General features: G+C 41.7%; 1 protein-coding gene across 1 annotated transcript in view; it reads right to left on the bottom strand.

Annotated features, from left to right (window-relative positions):
* Positions 1–25,178, bottom strand: part of YAP1 (Yes1 associated transcriptional regulator) — a 473,031-nt gene that overhangs the window by 337,125 nt on the left and 110,728 nt on the right. The gene's annotated exons all lie outside the window — the stretch shown is intronic.

Here is a 25,178-nt window from a genome sequence, read left to right on the forward strand (position 1 = left end):
TTACCCTTGTTCCAGCCTTGCAAAGGTTTCCATGCAGGTTTGGGCTGGGCAGCATTACTCTCTTGTCTAGAGGCTGCCGAGTTAGAAGCCGGTCCCGTTCCTGAAATTGCGAAAGGAACGAAAATTAGATAGAAAAATCTTAGCCTTGAAAGGCCTATCCTGTGGGAGGGCATGGCCCTTTCCCCCAGTGATGTCAGAAATAATCTCCTTCAATTCTGGCCCGAAAAGGGTCTTACCTTTGAAAGGAATATTAAGTAATTTAGTCTTGGATGACACATCTGCCGACCAGGATTTTAGCCAAAGCGCCCTGCGCGCCACTTTGAAAAGCGGCATCCAATATAAAAGAATTAGCCAACTTTAGTGCGTGAATTCTATCCATGACTTCATCATATGAAGTCTCCTTCTGGAGCGAACTTTCTAATTCCTCGAACCAAAAAGACGCCGCTGAGGTGACAGGAATAATGCACGAAATTGGTTGAAGAAGGAAACCTTGCTGAACAAAAATCTTTTTAAGCAATCCTTCCAATTTTTTATCCATAGGATCTTTGAAAGCGCAACTGTCCTCTATAGGAATAGTTGTGCGCTTTGCTAACGTTGAAACTGCCCCCTCTACCTTAGGGACCGTCTGCCATGCGTCCCTTCTGGGGTCTACAATGGGGAACATTTTCTTAAATATAGGAGGAGGGACAAAAGGTATACCCGGCTTCTCCCACTCATTCACTATGTCCGCTACCCTCTTGGGCATTGGAAAGGCATCATCGTGCACTGGGATCTCTAAGAATTTGTCCAATTTGCACAACTTCTCTGGAATTACCAAAGAATCACAATCATCAAGAGTAGCTAGTACCTCCTTAAGCAGGGCGCGGAGATGTTCTAGCTTAAATTTAAATGCTACGATATCAGGTTCTGCCTGCTGAGAAATTTTACCCAAGTCAGAAATTTCTCCCTCAGACAGCCCCGCCCTCACTGCCAACTCCGATTGATTTGAGGGTAAAACAGATAGGGTATCGTCAGCGTCTACTTGTTCATCCTGTTCTGTATTTAAAACTGAACAATCACGCTTTCTCTGAAATGCTGGCAGTTTGGATAAAAGATTTGCTATAGAATTATCCACTACTGCTGTTAATTGCTGCATAGTAACAAGCATTGGCGCGCTAGATGTACTAGGTATCGCCTGCGCGGGCAAAACTGGTGTTGACACAGAAGGAGAGGATGAAGAACCATCCCCACTACCTTCATTAGAAGAATCATCTTGGGCAATTTTGTTAAATGTGACAGTACTGTCCTTACTTTGTTTGGACGCCATGGCACAATTATCAGATACACTTAAAGGGGGGACCACCTTGGCCTCCATACACACAGAACATAAGCTATCTGATGGCACAGACATGTTAGGCAGGTTTAGGCAGACTATCAATGCAATAAAAACGATTTTAAACAAAACCGTTACTGTCTCTTTAAATAATAAAAAGAACACACTTTATTTCTGAATGTTCAAAAAACTATGAAGGCAATATCCGATCTTTATAAAATTTATACCCCAGTGTCTTAATGCTTTGAAAGTATTGCACACCAAATATGAAGTCTCTAGACCCTTAAATAAGCAAACCGGAGCTAATTGTTTAATTTAACCAGTTTGACACACTACAGTCCCTGCCACAGACTTTGCTGCGGCTTTTACCTTCCTTAGGGGTTATTCACCACAGAAATAAACCTTCCGGAGTCTTTTTCTTAGCCACAGGACCCTCTCACATGAAGCTACATGCACTGCCTTTGGAAATAACTGCGCAACTGAGGCGCGAAAATGAGGCCTCCTCCCTCTGCATACCAGAGTGAAGGGGCCTTCCTGACTAGATTAGGCGTCTAAGCCAATGCCAGGCATAATAATAACGTTCCCAAAAGTGTTTCTAAGTTCATAAAACACTTCAAATGCCATAAAAATATGATATAAGTCAATCGATTTAGCCCACAATATTGTCAACCAGTATAGAGCCCAAAATGTAAGCCTGTAATCTGTTACTCAGTCTAAGAAAATGGCTTACCGGTCCCCTAAGGGAAAAAACTGACAGTCTTCTAGCATTACCATGTGTTAGAAAAAGAGACTGGTCATACCTGAAGCAGATGAGTCTGCAAACTGTTACCCCCAACTGAAGTTCTCTGGTTTCAACAGTCCTGCGTGGCAACAGCAATGGATTCTAGTTACTTGTGCTAAAATCATACTCCTCTTTAACAGAAATCTTCATCACTTTCTGTTGTAGAGTAAATAATACAAACCGGCACTATTTTAAAATAAACTCTTGATAGAAGAAATAAAAACTACAACTAAACACCACAAACTCTTTACCATCCCCGTGGAGATGCTACTTGTTCAGAGCGGCAAAGAGAATGACTGGGAGGAGGGGCTATATGGACAGCTTTTGCTGTGTGCCTCTTTGCCATTTCCTGTTAGGGAAGAGAATATTCATTTCTCCTACGGTGTGTCCGGTCCACGGCCCGCCCTGGCTTTTTGTCAGGCTTAAAATTTTGTATTTCTATACACTACAGTCACCATGGCACCCTATGGTTTCTCCTTTTTTCTCCTAACCGGCGGTCGAATGACTGGGGGGCGGAGCCAGAGGAGGGGCTATATGGACAGCTTTTGCTGTGTGCCTCTTTGCCATTTCCTTTTAGGGAAGAGAATATTCCCACAAGTAAGGATGAAGCTGTGGACCGGACACACCAATGTAGGAGAAACAGAGAACAATACGCACGCCTATTAGAGTCACTCTCCAGGGCAGAATATAAACATAAGAGGGACCCATATAACAAACAATTAGACTCCCTTAAAAAAGAACGGGAAAATTTGAATGGGTTTTTGGATAAGGGACTGCAACGTAGAGCGTTACAGCTTAAAAAGGTATTCTTTAACGGTGGTAATAAAGCCGGTAGATTATTAGCACGAGCATTAAAAAAAAGAACACTACAAACATGTGTCTAAAATAATAGAAGGGACGGGGACCCTCAAGGCAGGGAGCCAGGACATTGCAAATGTATTTCAGAGCTACTATCAACAACTATATAATCTGGACACACAAATTGAAGATAATTTTTTTTTATTAGATAAAGCTAAATATATTAATGAAACAAAGATTCCTACTATAACGGACTCTCAAAAAGAAATGTTAGATGAACCCTTCTCCCTACAAGAGATTATACAGACCATCAAAGAATTCGCTGTAGGGAAAAGTCCAGGAATAGATGGATTTACCTCTAATTATTATAAAACATTTAGTGAGATTCTGGCCCCAAAACTTTTATTATATTTTAACTCAACAAGTACAGAACCTCTCTTAGCAAAAGAAATGCTTGAGGCAAAGATTATTGTCTTACATAAACCAGGTAAAGATCCCAAAATACCAGCAAGCTACAGACCTATTTCTTTATTGAATAATGATGTTAAAATGTATGCCAAACTCATAGCGAATAGAATTAATAAAGTATTACCAGAAATTATAAATATAGATCAAGTAGGTTTTGTACCACGCAGAGAAGCAAGAGACAATACCATCAAGGCTCTATATTTAATAAAGTATGTTAAAATATATAAGATCCCGTCAGTCATGCTCTCATTAGACGCAGAAAAGGCTTTTGACCGGCTAGACTGGTCTTTTCTAAGATTAACACTTAGTAAATTTGGTTTTGGGGAAAAAATGATACAACATATTTTCCATCTTTATGCATTTCCATCGGCTAAAATAAAAATTAATGGGGTACTTTCAGAGTCTTTTAAGATTACAAAACGGAACGAGACAGGGAACCAAACTAAACCAAGAATTAAAGCTTCTATACTTTATAAGTCAAGATCAGAGGGAGGGCTAGGCGTACCAAATATTAGAAACTATCATAGAGCAATTACTCTACAAAGGATTTTAGATTGGCATACAAATCACAGGAATAAAGCGTGGGTACAGTTAGAAAATATTATAACATTTCAACCAATGAATAAATTAATATGGTCATCAAGTAATGGTAGACCTCTAAAAATTATGCAGTTTCCGATGATTAAGCATATCTTTTTAACTTGGGGGAAAATTATAACAGAGCATCCCTATATCTCAACTATTCCATCACCTCTCCTCCCGATTACTAACAATGTGGAGTTTCAGGGAGGGCATATAGCTAGTTATTCTAGCCCACTGAATTTAATTCAATCTACACCGATATGCCAATTTTTAGACAATGGGAAGCTCAAATCCCAACAGGAGCTGTTGAACTTAGCCAATGGCATTTTCGGCAATTGGTTAAAGTATTTACAACTACAAAACTTTGTAGCACTTCACTCAGAGAAATAAAAATTGGTCAGACAACTGACCAATTTTGAAAAAATCTGCTATACAGAAACTCCAATTAGGAGAACTGTTTCATTTAGTTATAAACTTCTCAACAACTCAACAGAGTTTATAAAACTTAGTTATAGGCAAAAATGGGAGGTAGAGACAGGACGACAAATAGAAGACTCAGATTGCCGGTCTATATGCATTAATGTAGCTAGATCATCCTCTTCCTCTAATATCCAGGAATTAAATTATAAGATACTCACCAGATGGTACCTAACGCCAGCCAGACTGCATAGCATATATCCTAATGCCTTCAACCACTGTTGGAGAGGATGTGGTGGAGTGGGTAGCATACAACACATATGGTGGGATTGCCCAAGGGTGAAAAGTAGATGGGAATTAATTACAGGATATATTCAGCAGTTGAGCAGGAAGGAGGATTTAGAGTTGGACATATACACAGCCCTATTAAATAAACCCATTAAAGGTATATGTAAAACAAGAGCCAAATTAATAATGTATGTATTAAACGGATTTAAATCTTTACTGGCCAGAAATTGGAAAAAAACAAATGTCCCGGAAGAGGAAACGCTAATCAATAGAATTAACAAGGTATTGTCATTGGAAGAATATACATATTTAAGATCGAGTAGAGAAGAGGTTTTTCAGGTGATACGTTTCCATTGGGAGGAATATAAACATATAAATCAAATCTAATGTGCTGGGATAGTGGGGTGTATGAGGGGCCGGGGCAGAGGGGATAGGAGGTTTCAGGTAATCTTCCCCCCCTGTTTTTTTTGATGTTTTTTCCCCATATTGTCAATGTTGGGTGAATGAGTATTGGATGTTGGAAGTAAGTGTTATTTTGTTAGGAATATTATGTTATTAGATCCTTATGGAGTCGATAGGCTCTTATAAGGGTCCGTACACTGGCGCAACTCCAGTCTTCTTACGTTTTTTTATAGACTTTTTGTATTAACACTAAGCGATTGTTGTTGTTTTGATTTTATGTTGTTACTTGTGTTTCTTTTTCTTTGTATTGTGTCCGAATGTAAAATAAAGAAATATAAAAAATAAAAAAAATAAAAAATAAGCCTGATACCAGTCGCTATCACTGCATTTACATTAATCCGGTATCAGCAGCATTTTTCTAGCAAATTCCATCCCTAGAAATATGTTAACTGCACATACCTTATTGCAGGAAAAACATAATTTATGCTTACCTGATAAATTTATTTCTCTTGTAGTGTATCCAGTCCACGGATCATCCATTACTTATGGGATATTCTCCTTCCCAACAGGAAGTTGCAAGAGGATCACCCACAGCAGAGCTGCTATATAGCTCCTCCCCTAACTGTCATATCCAGTCATTCGACCGAAAACAAACAGAGAAAGGAGAAACCATAGCGTGCAGTGGTGACTGTAGTTTAATTAAAATTTAGACCTGCCTTAAAAGGACAGGGCGGGCCGTGGACTGGATACACTACAAGAGAAATAAATTTATCAGGTAAGCATAAATTATGTTTTCTCTTGTTAAGTGTATCCAGTCCACGGATCATCCATTACTTATGGGATACCAATACCAAAGCTAAAGTACACGGATGATGGGAGGGACAAGGCAGGATTAAGCGGAAGGAACCACTGCCTGAAGAACCTTTCTCCCAAACACAGCCTCCGAAGAAGCAAAAGTGTCAAATTTGTAAAATTTGGAAAAAGTGTGAAGCGAAGACCAAGTCGCGGCCTTGCAAATCTGTTCAACAGAGGCCTCATTTTTAAAGGCCCAGGTGGAAGCCACAGGTCTAGTAGAATGAGCTGTAATCCTTTCAGAGGGCTGCTGTCCAGCAGTCTCATAGGCTAGGCTTATTATGCTCCGAAGCCAAAAGGAAAGAGGCTGCCGAAGCTTTTTGACCTCTCCTCTGTCCAGAGTAAACGACCAACAGGGTAGATGTTTGACGAAAATCTTTAGTAGCTTGTAAGTAAAACTTCAAGGCACGGACTACGTCCAGATTATGCAAAAGACGTTCCTTCTTTGAAGAAGGATTAGGACACAATGATGGAACAACAATCTCTTGATTGATATTCTTGTTAGAAACCACCTTAGGTAAAAACCCAGGTTTGATACACAGGACTACCTTATCTGCATGAAAAATCAGATAAGGAGAATCACATTGTAAGGCAGATAGCTCAGAGACTCTCCGAGCCGAGGAAATAGCAATCAAAAACAGAACTTTCCAAGATAAAAGTTTAATATCAATGGAATGAAGGGGTTCCAACGGAACTCCTTGAAGAACTTTAAGAACCAAGTTTAAGCTCCACAAGGGAGCAACAGGTTTAAACACAGGCTTAATTCTAACCAAAGCCTGGCAAAATGCCGGGACGTCTGGAACCTCTGCCAGACGCTTGTGCAAAAGAATAGACAGAGCAGAAATCTGTCCCTTTAAGGAACTAGCTGATAATCCTTTGTCCAAGCCCTCTTGGAGAAAAGACAATATTCTAGGAATCCTAACCTTACTCCATGAGTAATTCTTGGATTCACACCAATAAAGATATTTACTCCATATCTTGTGGTAGATTTTCCTGGTAACAGGCTTTCGTGCCTGTATTAAAGTATCAATGACTGACTCGGAGAAGCCACGCTTTGATAGAATCAAGCGTTCAATCTCCATGCAGTCAGTCTCAGAGGAATTAGATTTGGATGATTGAAAGGACCTTGTATCAGAAGGTCCTGTCTTAGAGGCAGAGTCCATGGTGGAAAGGATGACATGTCCACTAGGTCTGCATACCAAGTCCTGCGTGGCCACGCAGGTGCTATCAGAATCACCGATGCTCTCTCCTGTTTGATTTTGGCAATCAGTCGAGGGAGCAGAGGAAACGGTGGAAACACATAAGCCAGGTTGAAGAACCAAGGCGCTGCTAGAGCATCTATCAGCGTCGCTTCTGGGTCCCTGGACCTGGATCCGTAACAAGGAAGCTTGACGTTCTGGCGAGACGTCATGAGATCCAACTCTGGTTTGCCCCAACGATGAATCAACTGAGCAAACACCTCCGGATGGAGTTCCCACTCCCCCGGAGGGAAAGTCTGACGACTTAGAAAATCCGCCTCCCAGTTCTCCACGCCTGGGATATGGATTGTTGACAGAGAGTGGTACTCTGCCGAGCGAATTATATTTGAGACTTATAACATCGCTAGGGAACTCCTGGTTCCCCCTTGATGGTTGATGTAAGCCACAGTCGTGATGTTGTCCGACTGAAATCTGATGAACCTCAGTGTTGCTAACTGAGGCCAAGCCAGAAGAGCATTGAATATCGCTCTTAACTCCAGAATATTTATTGGAAGGAGTTTCTCCTCCTGAGTCCACGATCCCTGTGCCTTCAGGGAATTCCAAACTGCACCCCAACCTAGAAGGCTGGCATCTGTTACAATTGTCCAATCTGGCCTGCGAAAGGTCATACCCTTGGACAGGTGTACCCGAGACAACCACCAGAGAAGAGAATCTCTGGTCTCTTGATCCAGATTTAGCAGAGGGGACAAATCTGTGTAATCCCCATTCCACTGACTCAGCATGCATAATTGCAGCGGTCTGAGATGAAGGCGCGCAAATGGCACTATGTCCATTGCCGCTACAATTAAGCCAATTACCTCCATACACTGAGCTACCGAAGGGCGCGGAATGGAGTGAAGAACACGGCAAGCATTTAGAAGTTTTGATAACCTGGACTCCGTCAGGTAAATTTTCATTTCTACAGAATCTATAAGAGTCCCTAAGAAGGAGACTCTTGTGAGTGGGGATAGAGAACTCTTTTCCTCGTTCACTTTCCACCTGTGCGACCTCAGAAATGCCAGAACTATCTCTGTATGAGACTTGGCAACTTGAAAGCTTGACGCCTGTATCAGGATGTCGTCTAGACACGGAGCCACCGCTATGCCTCGCGGTCTTAGAACCGCCAGAAGTGAGCCCAGAACCTTTGTAAAGATTCTTGGGGCTGTAGCCAACCCGAAGGGAAGAGCTACAAATTGGTAATGCCTGTCTAGAAAGGCAAACCTTAGAAACCGATGATGATCTTTGTGAATCAGTATGTGAAGGTAGGCATCCTTGAAGTCCACTGTGGTCATGTACTGACCTTCTTGGATCATGGGTAGGATGGTCCGAATAGTTTCCATTTTGAAAGATGGAACTCTGAGGAATTTGTTTAAGATCTTTAGATCCAAAATTGGTCTGAAGGTTCCCTCTTTTTTGGGAACCACAGATTCGAATAAAAACCCTGTCCTTGTTCCGTCCGCGGAACTGGATGGATCACTCCCATAACTAGGAGGTCTTGCACACAGCGTAGGAATGCCTCTTTCTTTATCTGATTTGCAGATAGCCTTGAAAGATGAAATCTCCCTTGTGGAGGGGAAGCTTTGAAGTCCAGAAGATATCCCTGAGATATGATCTCCAACGCCCAGGGATCCTGAACATCTCTTGCCCACGCCTGGGCGAAGAGAAAAAACATAATTTATGTAAGAACTTACCTGATAAATTCATTTCTTTCATATTAGCAAGAGTCCATGAGCTAGTGACGTATGGGATATACATTCCTACCAGGAGGGGCAACGTTTCCCAAACCTCAAAATGCCTATAAATACACCCCTCACCACACCCACAAATCAGTTTAACGAATAGCCAGGAAGTGGGGTGATAAGAAAAAAGTGCGAAAGCATAAAAAATAAGGAATTGGAATAATTGTGCTTTATACAAAAAAATCATAACCACCACAAAAAAGGGTGGGCCTCATGGACTCTTGCTAATATGAAAGAAATGAATTTATCAGGTAAGTTCTTACATAAATTATGTTTTCTTTCATGTAATTAGCAAGAGTCCAATGGCTAGTGACGTATGGGATAGTAAATACCCAAGATGTGGAACTTCCACGCAAGAGTCACTAGAGAGGGAGGGATAAAATAAAGACAGCCAATTCCGCTGAAAAAATAATCCACACCCCAAAATAAAGTTTTAATCTTATAATGAAAAAAACTGAAATTATAAGCAGAAGAATCAAACTGAAACAGCTGCCTGAAGTACTTTTCTACCAAAAACTGCTTCAGAAGAAGAAAACACATCAAAATGGTAGAATTTAGTAAAAGTATGCAAAGAAGACCAAGTGGCTGCTTTGCAAATCTGATCAACCGAAGCTTCATTCCTAAACGCCCAGGAAGTAGAAACTGACCTAGTAGAATGAGCTGTAATCCTTTGAGGCGGAGTTTTACCCGACTCGACATAAGCATGATGAATCAAAGATTTTAACCAAGATGCCAAAGAAATGGCAGAGGCCTTCTGACCTTTCCTGGAACCGGAAAAGATAACAAATAGACTAGAAGTCTTTCAGAAAACTTTAGTAGCTTCAACATAATATTTCAAAGCTCTAACTACATCCAAAGAATGCAACGATCTTTCCTTAGAATTTTTAGGATTAGGACACAATGAAGGAACCACAATTTCTCTACTAATGGTGTTAGAATTCACAATGTAAAAATTTAAATGAAGTCCGCAACACCACCTTATCCTGATGAAAAATCAGAAAAGGAGATTCACAAGAAAGAGCAGATAACTCAGAAACTCTTCTAGCAGAAGAGATGGCCAAAAGGAACAGAACTTTCCAAGAAAGTAATTTAATGTCCAGAGAATGCATAGGTTCAAACGGAGGAGCTTGTAAAGCCCCCAAAACCAAATTCAAACTCCAAGGAGGGGAGATTGACTTAATGACAGGTTTTATACGAACCAAAGCCTGTACAAAACAATGAATATCAGGAAGATTAGCAATCTTTCTGTGAAACAACACAGAAAGAGCAGAAATTTGTCCTTTCAAAGAACTTGCAGACAAACCCTTATCCAGACCATCCTGAAGAAATTGTAAAATTCTAGGAATTCTAAAAGAATGCCAGGAAAATTGATGAGAAGAGCACCAAGAAATGTAAGTCTTCCAGACTCGATAATATATCTTCCTAGACACAGATTTACGAGCCTGTAACATAGTATTAATTACGGAGTCAGAGAAACCTCTATGACTGAGAATCAAGCGTTCAATCTCCATACCTTCAAATTTAATGATTTGAGATCCTGATGGAAAAAAGGACCTTGAGATAGAAGGTCTGGTCTTAACGGAAGAGTCCAAGGTTGGCAAGAAGCCATCCGAACAAGATCCGCATACCAAAACCTGTGAGGCCATGCTGGAGCAACCAGCAGAACAAACAAACGCTCTTTTAGAATCTTGGAGATCACTTTTGGAAGAAGAACCAGAGGCGGAGAGATATAGGCAGGATGAAACTTCCAAGGAAGTGACAATGCATCCACTGCCTCCGCCTGAGGATCCCTGGATCTGGACAGATACCTGGGAAGTTTCTTGTTTAGATGAGAGGCCATCAGATCTATTTCTGGAAGACCCCAGATTTGAACAATCTGAAGAAACACCTCTGGGTGAAGAGACCATTCGCCCGGATGTAACGTCTGGCGACTGAGATAATCCGCTTCCCAATTGTCTACACCTGGGATGTGAACCGCAGAAATTAGACAGGAGCTGGATTCCGCCCAAGCAAGTATCCAAGATACTTCTTTCATAGCCAGAGGACTGTGAGTCCCCCCCTTGATGATTGACATATGCGACGGTCGTGACATTGTCCGTCTGAAAACAAATGAACGATTCTCTCTTCAGAAGAGGCCATGACTGAAGAGCTCTGAAAATCGCACGGAGTTCCAAAATGTTGATGGGTAATCTCGCCTCCTGAGATTCCCAAACCCCCTGCGCTGTCAGAGACCCCCATACAGCTCCCCAACCTGTCAGACTCGGATTTAAAGATATCAACTGTGATATCTTTGTATAATCCCTGCACCACTGGTTCAGCATACAAAGCTGAAGAGGTCGCATGTGAAAACGAGCAAAGGCGATCGTGTCCGATGCAGCAGTCATAAGACCTAGAATTTCCATGCATAAGGCTACCGAAGGGAATGATTGAGATTGAAGGTTTCGACAAGCTGAAACCAATTTCAGACGTCTCTTCTCCGTCAGAGACAAAGTCATGGACACTGAATCTATTTGGAAACCTAAAAAGATTACCCTTGTCTGAGTAATCAATGAACTCTTTGGTAAATTGTTCCTCCAACCATGTTCTTGAGGAAATGACACAAGTCGATTCGTATGAGATTCTGCTAAATGTGAAGACTGAGCAAGTACCAAGATATTGTCAAAATAAGGAAATACCACAATACCCTGTTCTCTGATTACAGATAGAAGGGCACCGAGAACCTTTGAAAAAATCCTTGGAGCTGTTGCTAGGCCGAACGGCAGAGCCACAAAATGGTAATGCTTGTCTAGAAAAGAGAATCTCAGAAACAGATAGTGATCTGGATGAATCGGAATATGCAGATATGCATCCTGTAAATCTATTGTGGACCTATAATGCCCTTGCTGAACAAAAGGCAGAATAGTCCTTATAGTTACCATTTTGAATGTTGGTATCCTTACATAACGATTCAATATTTTTAAATCCAGAACTGGTCTGAAGGAATTCTCCTTCTTTGGTACAATGAATAGATTGGAGTAAAACCCCAGACCCTGCTCCAGAACTGGAACTGGCACAATTACTCCAGCCAACTCTAGATCTGAAACACATTTCAGAAATGCTTGAGCCTTCACTGGATTTATTGGAATGCGAGAAAGAAAAAATCTTCTTGCAGGAGGCCTTACTTTGAAACCTATTCTGTACCCTTGTGAAACAATGTTCTGAATCCAAAGACTGTAAATCGAATTGATCCAAATTTCTTTGAAAAATCGTAATCTGCCCCCTACCAGCTGTGCTGGAATGAGGGCCGCACCTTCATGTGGACTTGGGAGCTGGCTTTTGCCTTAGGCTTGGATTTATTCCAGACTGGAGATGGTTTCCAAACAGAAACTGTTCCTTTAGGGGAAGGATCAGGCTTCTGTTCCTTATTCTGACGAAAGGAACGAAAACGATTAGCAGCCCTATATTTACCTTTAGACTTTTTATCCTGAGGTAAAAAAGTTCCTTTTCCCCCAGTAACAGTTGAAATAATAGAATCCAACTGGGAACCAAACAATTTATTACCTTGGAAAGAAAGGGAAAGCAAAGTTGACTTAGAAGACATATCTGCATTCCAAGTTTTAAGCCATAAAGCTCTTCTAGCTAAAATAGCTAAAGACATATACCTGACATCAACTCTAATGATATCAGAGATGGGATTACAAATAAAGTTATTAGCATGTTGAAGAAGTTTAACAATGCTATGAGTATTATGATCTGACACTTGTTGTGCCAAAGCCTCCAACCAAAAAGTGGAAGCTGCCGCAACATCAGCCAAAGAAATAGCAGGCCTAAGAAGATTACCTGAACATAAATAAGCTTTCCTTAGAAAGGATTCAATCTTCCTATCTAAAGGATCCTTAAAGGAAGTACTATATGCCGTAGGAGTAGTAGTACGTTTAGCAAGAGTAGAGAGAGCCCCATCAACTTTAGGGATTTGGTCCCAAAACTCTAATCTGTCAGATGGCACAGGATACAATTTCTTAAACCTTTTAGAAGGAGTAAAAGAATTGCCCAGATTATTCCATTCCCTAGAAATTACTTCAGAAATAGCATCGGGGACAGGAAAAACTTCCGGAATAACTAAAGGAGGTTTAAAAACCGAATTTAAACGCTTAGTAGATTTAGTATCAAGAGGACTAGATTCCTCCATCTCTAATGCAATTAAAACTTCTTTAAGTAAAGAACGAATAAATTCCATTTTAAATAAATATGAAGATTTATCACGGATGACGGGAGGGACAGGCAGGCTCTTTATACGGAAGGAACCACTGCCTGAAGAACCTTTCTCCCAAAAACAGCCTCCGAAGAAGCAAAAGTGTAAAATTTGTAAAATTTGGAAAAAGTATGAAGAGAAGACCAAGTTGCAGCCTTGCAAATCTGTTCAATAGAAGCCTCATTCTTAAAGGCCCAAGTGGAAGCCACAGCTCTAGTAGAATGTGCTGTAATTCTTTCAGGAGGCTGCTGTCCAGCAGTCTCATAGGCTAACCGTATTATGCTACGAAGCCAAAAGGAGAGAGAGGTAGCCAAAGCTTTTTGACCTCTCCTCTGACCAGAATAAACGACAAACAGGGAAGACGTTTGTCGAAAATCCTTAGTTGCCTGTAGATAAAATTTCAGGGCACGGACTACATCTAGATTGTGTAGCAGACGTTCTTTTTTAGGACACAAAGGTGTAACCACAATCTCTTGATTGATATTCCTGTTAGTGACCACCTTAGGTAGGAACCCAGGTTTAGTACGCAGAACTACCTTGTCTGAATGAAAAATCAGATAAGGAGAATCACAATGTAAGGCAGATAACTCAGAGACTCTTCGAGCCGAGGAAATCGCCATTAAAAACAGAACTTTCCAAGATAACAACTTGATATCAATGGAATGAAGGGGTTCAAACGGAACCCCCTGTAAAACATTAAGAACTAAGTTCAAACTCCATGGTGGAGCAACAGTTTTAAACACAGGCTTGATCCTAGCTAAAGCCTGACAAAAAGCTTGAACGTCCGGAACTTCTGACAGACATTTGTGTAAAAGAATGGACAGAGCTGAAATCTGTCCCTTTAAGGAACTAGCGGATAAACCCTTTTCTAAACCTTCTTGTAGAAAAGACAATATCCTCGGAATCCTAACCTTACTCCATGAGTAACTCTTGGATTCGCACCAATATAAGTATTTGCGCCATATCTTATGGTAAATCTTTCTGGTAACAGGCTTCCTAGCCTGTATTAAGGTATCAATAAATGACTCAGAAAAACCACGTTTTGATAAAATCAAGCGTTCAATTTCCAAGCAGTCAGCTTCAGAGAAATTAGATTTTGATGTTTGAAGGGACCCTGGATCAGAAGGTCCTGTTTCAGAGGTAGCGACCAAGGTGGACAGGATGACATGTCCACTAGATCTGCATACCAAGTCCTGCGTGGCCATGCAGGCGTTATTAGAATCACTGATGCTCTCTCCTGTTTGATTCTGGCAATCAATCGAGGAAGCATCGGGAAGGGTGGAAACACATAAGCCATCCCGAAGGTCCAAGGTGCTGTCAAAGCATCTATCAGAACCGCTCCCGGATCCCTGGATCTGGACCCGTAACGAGGAAGCTTGGCGTTCTGTCGAGACGCCATGAGATCTATCTCTGGTTTGCCCCAACGTCGAAGTATTTGGGCAAAGACCTCCGGATGAAGTTCCCACTCCCCCGGATGAAAAGTCTGACGACTTAAGAAATCCGCCTCCCAGTTCTCCACTCTCGGGATGTGGATTGCTGACAGGTGGCAAGAGTGAGACTCTGCCCAGCGAATTATCTTTGATACTTCCATCATTGCTAGGGAGCTTCTTGTCCCTCCCTGATGGTTGATGTAAGCTACAGTCGTGATGTTGTCCGACTGAAACCTGATGAACCCCCGAGTTGTTAACTGGGGCCAAGCCAGAAGGGCATTGAGAACTGCTCTCAATTCCAGAATGTTTATTGGTAGGAGACTCTCCTCCTGATTCCATTGTCCCTGAGCCTTCAGAGAATTCCAGACAGCGCCCCAACCTAGTAGGCTGGCGTCTGTTGTTACAATTGTCCAGTCCGGCCTGCTGAATGGCATCCCCCTGGACAGATGTGGCCGAGAAAGCCACCATAGAAGAGAATTTCTGGTCTCTTGATCCAGATTCAGAGTAGGGGACAAGTCTGAGTAATCCCCATTCCACTGACTTAGCATGCACAATTGCAGCGGTCTGAGATGTAGACGTGCAAAGGGTACTATGTCCATTGCTGCTACCATTAAGCCGATCACCTCCATGCATTGAGCTACTGACGGGTGTTGAATGGAATGAAGGACACGGCATGCATTTTGAAGCTTTGTTAACCTGTCTTCTGTCAGGTAAATCTTCATTTCTACAGAATCTATAAGAGTCCCCAAGAAGGGAACTCTTGTGAGTGGAAAGAGAGAACTCTTCTTTTCGTTCACCTTCCATCCATGCGACCTTAGAAATGCCAGTACTAACTATGTATGAGACTTGGCAGTTTGAAAGCTTGAAGCTTGTATCAGAATGTCGTCTAGGTACGGAGCTACCGCAATTCCTCGCGGTCTTAGTACCGCCAGAAGAGCACCCAGAACCTTTGTGAAGATTCTCGGAGCCGTAGCCAATCCGAATGGAAGAGCTACAAACTGGTAATGCCTGTCTAGAAAGGCAAACCTTAGATACCGGTAATGATCTTTGTGAATCGGTATGTGAAGGTAAGCATCCTTTAAATCCACTGTGGTCATGTACTGACCCTTTTGGATCATGGGTAAAATTGTCCGAATAGTTTCCATTTTGAACGATGGAACTCTTAGGAATTTGTTTAGGATCTTTAAATCCAAGATTGGCCTGAAAGTTCCCTCTTTTTTGGGAACCACAAACAGATTTGAGTAAAACCCTTGTCCTTGTTCCGACCACGGAACCGGATGGATCACTCCCATTAATAAAAGATCTTGTACGCAGCGTAGAAACGCCTCTTTCTTTATTTGGTTTGTTGACAACCTTGACAGATGAAATCTCCCTCTTGGGGGAGAGAATTTGAAGTCTAGAAGGTATCCCTGAGATATGATCTCTAACGCCCAGGGATCCTGGACATCTCTTGCCCAAGCCTGGGCGAAGAGAGAAAGTCTGCCCCCCACTAGATCCGTTCCCGGATCGGGGGCCCTCGATTCATGCTGTCTTAGGGGCAGCAGCAGGTTTCCTGGCCTGCTTGCCCTTGTTCCAGGACTGGTTAGGTCTCCAGCCTTGTCTGTAGCGAGCAACAGCTCCTTCCTGTTTTGGTGCAGAGGAAGTTGATGCTGCTCCTGCTTTGAAATTACGAAAGGAACGAAAATTAGACTGTCTAGCCTTAGGTTTGGCTCTGTCTTGAGGCAGGGCATGGCCTTTACCTCCTGTAATGTCAGCGATAATTTCTTTCAACCCGGGCCCGAATAAGGTCTGCCCTTTGAAAGGTATATTAAGCAATTTAGATTTAGAAGTAACGTCAGCTGACCAGGATTTTAGCCACAGTGCTCTGCGTGTCTGAATGGCGAATCCGGAATTCTTAGCCGTAAGTTTAGTTAAATGTACTACGGCATCTGAAATAAATGAGTTAGCTAACTTAAGGGCTTTAAGCTTGTGTGTAATCTCATCTAATGGAGCTGATTCAAGTGTCTCTTCCAGAGACTCAAACCAAAATGCTGCTGCTGCAGCCGTGACAGGCGCAATGCATGCAAGAGGTTGCAATATAAAACCTTGTTGAACAAACATTTTCTTAAGGTAACCCTCAACTTTTTATCCATTGGATCTGAAAAGGCACAGCTATCCTCCACCGGGATAGTGGTACGCTTAGCTAAAGTAGAAACTGCTCCCTCCACCTTAGGGACCGTTTGCCATAAGTCCCGTGTGGTGGCGTCTATTGGAAACATCTTTCTAAATATCGGAGGGGGTGAGAACGGCACACTGGGTCTATCCCACTCCTTAGTAACAATTTCAGTAAGTCTCTTAGGTATAGGAAAAACGTCAGTACTCGCCGGTACCGCAAAATATTTATCCAACCTACACATTTTCTCTGGTATTGCAACTGTGTGACAGTTGAAAATTAATAAACTGAAAAGTTATAGCATCAAATCTTTGTAAAAAACACAATTTTAGCAAAGGATTGCTCCCATTAGCAAAGGATAACTAACCCTGATAGCAGAAAAAAAAAAAAATACAGAAATAAACGTTTTTTTTTTTATCACAGTCAACTACAATCTCACAGCTCTGCTGTGAGTGATTACCTCCCTCAAAACAAGTTTTGAAGACCCCTGAGTTCTGTAGAGATGAACCGGATCATGCAGGGAAGACAAACTTCTGACTGAATTTTTTGATGCGTAGCAAAAGCACCAAAAAAGGTCCCTCCCCCTCACACATAACAGTGAGAGAGATCAGTAAACTGTCATAAATTAAATAAAACGACTGCCAAGTGGAAAAAAATAGTGCCCAAAACATTTTTTCACCCAGTACCTCAGAAAATTAAACGATTTTACATGCCAGCAAAAAACGTTTAACATTAATAAATTGAGTGTTATTAAAAAGCCTGTTGCTAGTCCCTGCAAATTAGGCTAAAGTTTTATGCATACAGTATAATTCCAGTGAAGTGCCATTCCCCAGAATACTGAAGTGTAAAATATACATACATGACAGCCTGATACCAGTTGCTGCTACTGCATTTAAGGCTGAGTTTACATTATATCGGTATGGCAGAATTTTCTCATCAATTCCATTGTCAGAAAATAATAAGCTGCTACATACCTCTTTGCAGATTAATCTGCCCGCTGTCCCCTGATCTGAAGTTTACCTCTCCTCAGATGGCCGAGAAACAGCAATATGATCTTAACTACTCCGGCTAAAATCATAGAAAAACTCAGGTAGATTCTTCTTCAAATTCTACCAGAGAAGGAATAACACACTCCGGTGCTATTATAAAATAACAAACTTTTGATTGAAGGTATGAAACTAAGTATAATCACCACAGTCCTCTCACACATCCTATCTATTTGTTGGGTGCAAGAGAATGACTGGTAATGGCAGTTAGGGGAGGAGCTATATAGCAGCTCTGCTGGGTGAATCCTCTTGCACTTCCTGTTGGGGAGGAGTTAATATCCCATAAGTAATGGATGATCCGTGGACTGGATACACTTAACAAGAGAAACATAATTTATGCTTACCTGATAAATTTATTTCTCTTGTAGTGTATCCAGTCCACGGATCATCCATTACTTATGGGATATTCTCCTTCCCAACAGGAAGTTGCAAGAGTTCACCCACAGCAGAGCTGCTATATAGCTCCTCCCCTTAACTGTCATATCCAGTCATTCGACCGAAAACATGCAGAGAAAGGAAAAACCATAGGGTGCAGTGGTGACTGTAGTTTAAATGAAAAAATCACCTGCCTTAAAATGACAGGGCGGGCCGTGGACTGGATACACTACAAGAGAAATAAATTTATCAGGTAAGCATAAATTATGTTTTCTCTTGTTAAGTTTATCCAGTCCACGGATCATCCATTACTTATGGGATACCAATACCAAAGCTAAAGTACACGGATGAAGGGAGGGACAAGGCAGGAACTTAAACGGAAGAGACCACTGCCTGAAAAAAATCCTCTCTCCCAAAAATAGCCTCCAAAGAAGCAAAGTATGAAGTGCAGACCAAGTCGCCGTCTTGTAAATCTGTTCAACAGAAGCCTCATTTTAAAAAAGGCCCAAGTGAAAGCCACAGCTCTAGTAGAATGAGCTGTAATCTCTTCAGGAGGCTGCTGTCCCGCAGTCTCCTAAGCTAAACGAATTATGCTTTTAACCAAAAAGAAAGAAAGAGGTTGCTTAAGTCTTTTGACCTCTCCTCTGTCCAGAGAGGACAACAAACCAAGTAAATGTTTGATGAAAATCTAAAGTAGCTTGTAAGTAAAACTTTAAAGCACCAAACACGTCCAAATTGTGTAAAAGACGTTCCATCTTTGAAGAAGGATTAAAATATAAGAATGGAATGATAATCTTGTTGGATACCACCTTAGGTAAAAACACCCGGTCTTGATACACAGGACTACCTTATCCGTACGGAGGACCAGATAAGGAGAATCACATCGTGAAGCAGATAACTCGGAGACTCTATAAGCCGAGGAAATATCTACCAAAAAGGAATATTCCATGATAAAAAGTTTGATATCTATAGAATGAAAAGGTTCACACGGAACTCCTTGAAGAAACTCAATCGGGTTTAAGCTCCATGGCGGAGCAATAGGTTTAGACACAGGCTTGGTTCTAACCAAAGCCTGACAAAATGCCTGAACGTCTGGAGAATCTGCCAGACGCTTGTGCAGAAGAATAGACAGAGTAGGAAACTGTCATTTTAAGGAACTAGCTGACGACCCTTTTCTCAAAATCATCTTGGAGAAAAGATAGTATCCTGGGAATCCGGACTTTACTCCATGAGTAACCCTTGGATTCATATCAATAAGGTATTTATGCTATATCTATGTTAAATTTTGCTAGAGACAGGCTTTCATGCCTGAACTAAGATATCAATGACTGACTCTGAGAAGCCATGTTTCGATAACATCAAGCATTCAGTCTCCAGGCAGTCCATCGCAGAGAAGTTTAATATAGATGGTTGAAAGGACCCTGAGGCAGAGTGTCCTATGTCAGAAGCAGAGACCATGATGGAAAGAATGACATGTCCACCAGATCTGCATACCAGGTCCTGCGTGGCCACGCAGGCGCTGTTAAAAACACCAAAGCAGTCTCCTGCTTGATCTTGTGCAAAGACCTCCGGAGGGAATTCCCCACTTCCCCGGGAGAAAAGTCTGACGACTTTGAAAATCCACCTCCCAGTTCTCAACACCTGGGATATGGAGAGTTGATAGACAAGAGAGTCTCTGTCCAGTGAATTATTTAAAGATTTCTAACATCGCTAGGGAACTTCTGTTCCCCCTTGATGGCTGATGTAAGCCACAGTCGTGATATTGTCCGACTGAATCTGATGTACCTCAGCGTTGCCAACTGAGGCCAAGCCTGAAGAGTATGGAATATCGCTCCCAATTCCAGAATATTTATTAGAAGGAGGGTCTCCTCCTGAGTCTACTATCCCTGAATCTTCAGGGAGTCCCAGACTGTATCCCAACCTAAAAGGTTGGCATCTGTTGTAACAACTGTCCCATCTGACCTGCGGAAGGTCATACCCTTGGACAGATGGACCCGAGATAGCCACCAGAGAAGAGAATCTCTGGCCTCTTGGTCCAGATTTAAGAAGAAATCTGTGTAATCCCCGTTCCATTGACTGAGCATGCATAGTTGCAGCGGTCTGAAATGTAGGTGTGCAAACGGTACTATGTCCCTTGCCGCTACCATTAGGCCGATTACATTCATGTACCGAGCCACCTAAGGGCGTGGATGGAATGAAGAACACGGCAGTAATTTAGAAGCTTTGACAACCTGGACTCCGTCAGGTAAATTTTAATTTCTGCAGAATCCCTAGGAAGGAAACCCTTGAGATTGGGGATAGAGAACTCCTTCCTTGTTCACCTTCCACCCCTGCGATCTCAGAAATGCCAGTACTACATCCGTATGAGACTTGGCAATTTGAAGTTCGACGCCTAAATAAGGGGCCACTTCTAAAGATTCTTGGGGCTGTAGTTAACCCAAAGGAAAGAGCAACAAACTGGTAATGCCTGTCTAGAAAGGCAAACCTGAAAAACGATGGTGATCCTTATGCATCGTTATGTGAGGATAAGTATCCTTCAAATACATTTTAGTCCTCTATTGACTCTCCTGGATCCTAGTTAAGATGGTACAAATAGTTACCATTTTAAATGATGGAATTCTAAGGAATTCATTTAAGATTTTTAAATTCAAAATAGGTCTGAAGGTTCCCTCTCCTTGAGAACCACAAACAGATTTGAGAAAAACTCTGACCCTGTTCCTGTCTTGGAACTGGATGGGTCTCGTACACAATGTAAGAATGCCTCTTTCTTTATCTGGTGTGCAGATAATTGTGAAAGGTAAAATCTCCCCTATTTCGGAGGGGAAGCTTTGAAATCCAGAAGATATCTCTGGGATATAATTTCCAAAGCCCAGGAATCCTAGGCATCTCTTGCCCACGCCTGGGCGAAAAAAGAAAATCTGCCCCCTACAGGATCCGTTACCGGATAGGGGACCTTTCCTTCATGCTGTCTAAGATGCAGCAGCAGGCTCCTTGGCCTGCTTATCTTTTTTCCAGGTCCAGTTGTCTCCAGACCGTCATGGACTGAGCAAAAGTACCCTCTTGATTTGCCTAAGAGGAAGTTGATGCCACACCTGCCTTGAAGTTTCGAAAGGCACGAAAATTAGACTGTTTTGGCTCTTGATTTGGACCTGTCCTGAGGAAGGGCAAGACCTTTTCCTCCAGTGATATTAGCAATAATCTCCTTCAAACCAGGCCCTAATAGGGTCTGTCCCCTGAAGGGAAGTTAAATAGCTTATTTATTAAAGTCACGACAGCTGACCATGAGATAAGCCATAGCGCTCTGTGCGCCAGTATAGTAAAAACAGAATTCTTAGCCGTTAGTTTAGTCAAATGAACAAAGGCATCAGAAACAAAGGAATTGGCTAGCTTAAGTGCTCTTAGCTTGACAAGTATATTCATCCAATGGAGTCGCTAACTGTAAAGCCTCTTCCAGAGACTCAAACCAGAACGCCGCAGCAGCAGTGACAGGAGCAATGCATGCAAGGGCTGCAGGATAAAACCTTGTTGAATAAACATTTTCCTAAGGTAACCCTCTAATTTTTTATCCATTGGATCTAAAAAAAAAAAAGCACAACTGTACTCGACATGGATAGTGGTACGCTTAGCTAGAGTAGAAACTCTTCTCTCCACCTTAGGGACCGTCTGCCATAAGTCCCGTGTGGTGGCATCTGTTAGAAACATTTTTCTAAAAATAGGAGGGGAAGAGAACGGCACACCTGGTCTATCCCATTCCTTATTAATAATTTCTGTAAACCTCTTTAGGTATTGGAAAAAAAAACATCAGTACACACCGGCACTGCATAGTATCTATTCAGTCTACACAATTTCTCTGGCACAGCAATGGTATCACAGTCATTCAGAGCTGCTAAAAACTCCCTGAGTAACAAGTGGAGGATCTGAAGCATAAATTTTAAATGTAGAAATATCGGAATCAGGTTAAATCATCTCCCCTGAGTCAAAAATATCACCCACAGACTGAAGCTCCCCTCAGCTTCTGCATATTGTGAGGCAGTATCAGACATGGTTCTTGACGCATCTGAATGCTCTGTATCTACCCCCAGAGCTATCTCGCTTTCCTTTAATTTCAGGTAGTTTGACTAATACCGCTGCCAGAGTATTATTCATAACTTTCGCCATGTCTTGTAAAATAAACGCTATAAGCGCCCTTGATGTACTAGGCGCCATTTGAGCGTGAGTCCCTGGAGCGGGAGTCGAAGGGTCTGACACGGGGGGAGAGTTAGTCGGCATAACTTCCCCCTTGACAGAATCCTCTGGTAAAATAAACGCTATGGGCGCCCTTGGTGTACATGGCCCCATTTGAGCGTGAGCCCCTAAAGCGGGAGTCAAAGGGTCTGACACGGGGGGAGAGTTAGTCGGCATAAATTCCCCCTCGACAGAATCCTCTGGTGATAATGTTTTTAAAGACAAAAAATGATCTTTATTGCTTAACATGAAATCAGTACATCTGGTACACATTCTAAGATGGGGTTCCACCATGGCTTTTAAACATAATGAACACAGAGCTTCCTCTATGTCAGACATGTTAGAACAGACTAATAATGAGACTAGTAAGCTTGGAAAACACTTTAAATCAAGTTAACAAGCAAATATAAAAAAACGTTACTGTGCCTTTAAGAGAAACAAATTTGGTCAAAATTTGAAAAACAGTGAAAAAAAGGCAGTAAATCAAACGAAATTTTTACAGTATATGTAATAAGTTAACAGAGCATTGCACCCACTTGCAAATGGATGATTAACCCCTTAATGCAAAAAACAGATAAAAAAAAACGACAGACGTTTTGTAACAGACACAACAAAACTGCCACAGCTGAGCTGTGGATTACCTTCCCTATAAACTATTTTGGAAGTCTTTTTAGCCCTTTAGAGATGTCCTGTAGCATTCATGGGACTGCTGAGGGAATCTGGATGATTCATTTTGTAATTTTAACCGCGCAAAAAAGCTCTAAATTAGGCCCCTCCCACTCATATTACAACAGTGGGAAGCCTCAGTTAACTGTTTCTATGCAGAATTTAAGCCAGCCATGTGGAAAAAATTAGGCCCCAATAAGTTTTATCACAAAACATATGTCAAAAAACGATTAAACATGCCAGCAAATGTTTTAAAACACATTTTTATAAGAGTATATATCTCTATTAATAAGCCTAATACCAGTCGCTCTCACTGCATTTAAGGCTTTACTTACATTACTTCGGTATCAGCAGCATTTTCTTAGTCAATTCCATTCCTTAGAAAAATATTTTACTGCACATACCTCATTTGCAGGAAAACCTGCACGCCATTCCCTCTCTGAAGTTACCTCACTCCTCAGAATGTGTGAGAACAGCAAGTGGATCTTAGTTACTTGTGTTAAGATCATAGGAAACGCAGGCAGATTCTTCTTCCAAATACTGCCTGAGAAAAAACAGCACACTCCGGTGCCATTTAAAAATAATAAACTTTTGATTGAAGAAATAAACTAAGTATAAAACACCACAGTCCTCTCACGACCTCCATCTATGTTGAGGGTTGCAAGAGAATGACTGGATACACTTAACAAGAGAAACTAACTATAATACACCACTCTCCTCTTACTACGTCCATCTTTGTTGAGTGTTGCAAGAGAATGACTGGGTATGGCAGTGAGGGGAGGAGCTATATAGCAGCTCTGCTGTGGGTGATCCTCTTGCAACTTCCTGTTGGGAAGGAGAATATCCCACAAGTAATGGATGATCCGTGGACTGGATACACTTAACAAGAGAAATTACACTTAACTGCAAGCATGATGCCAGTCGTTATTAAATCACTGCAATCAGGCTTACCTCAAATATATCAGGCACTGTCAGCATTTTCTAGACTTCATATTATCTCACTAGAAAAAAAACATAATTTATGCTTACCTGATAAATTCCTTTCTCCTGTAGTGTAGTCAGTCCACGGGTCATCCATTACTTATGGAATATTTCTCTTCCTAACAGGAAACTGCAAGAGAATTACCCAGCAGAGCTTGCTATATAGCTCCTCCCCTCACCTATCATAGTCAGTCATTCGACCAAAGCAGAAGAGAAAGGAGGAACCATAGGGTACAGTGGTGACTGGAGTTTAATTAAAATTTAGACCTGCCGTAAAAACAGGGCGGGCCGTGGACTGACTACACTACAGGAGAAAGGAATTTATCAGGTAAGCATAAATTATGTTTTCTCCTGTTAAGTGTAGTCAGTCCACGGGTCATCCATTACTTATGGAATACCAATACCAAAGCTAAAGTACACGGATGAAGGGAGGGACAAGGCAGGAACATTAAACAGAAGGAACCACTGCCTGAAGTACCTTTCTCCCAAAAATAACCTCCGACGAAGCAAAAGTGTCAAATTTGTAAAATTTTGAAAAAGTGTGAAGCGAAGATCAAGTCGCAGCCTTGCAAATCTGTTGAACAGAGGCCTCATTTTTAAAGGCCCAGGTGGAAGCCACAGCTCTAGTAGAATGAGCTGTAATCCTTTCAGGAGGCTGCTGTCCAGCAGTCTCATAGGCTAAGCGTATTATGCTACGAAGCCAAAACGAGAGAGAGGTAGCCGAAGCCTTTTGACCTCTCCTCTGTCCAGAGTAAATGGCAAACAGGGAAGAAGTTTGACGAAAATCCTTAGTTGTCTGCAAATAGAATTTCAGGGCACGGACTACGTCCAGATTATGCAAAAGTCGTTCCTTCTTTGAAGAAGGGTTAGGACACAGAGATGGAACAACAATCTCTTGATTGATATTCCTGTTAGTAACTACCTTAGGTAAGAACCCAGGTTTAGTACGCAGGACTACCTTGTCTGAATGAAAAATCAGATAAGGAGAATCACAATGTAAGGCAGATAACTCAGAGACTCTTCGAGCCGAGGAAATAGCCATCAAAAACAGAACTTTCCAAGATAACAACTTGATATCAATGGAATGAAGGGGTTCAAATGGAACGCCTTGAAGAACATTAAGAACTAAGTTTAAGCTCCACGGCGGAGCAACAGACTTAAACACAGGCTTAATCCTAGTTAAAGCCTGACAGAAA

The sequence above is a fragment of the Bombina bombina genome, chromosome 3 (genome assembly GCF_027579735.1).
Source record: "Bombina bombina isolate aBomBom1 chromosome 3, aBomBom1.pri, whole genome shotgun sequence".
NCBI classification, from domain to species: Eukaryota; Metazoa; Chordata; class Amphibia; order Anura; family Bombinatoridae; genus Bombina; species Bombina bombina.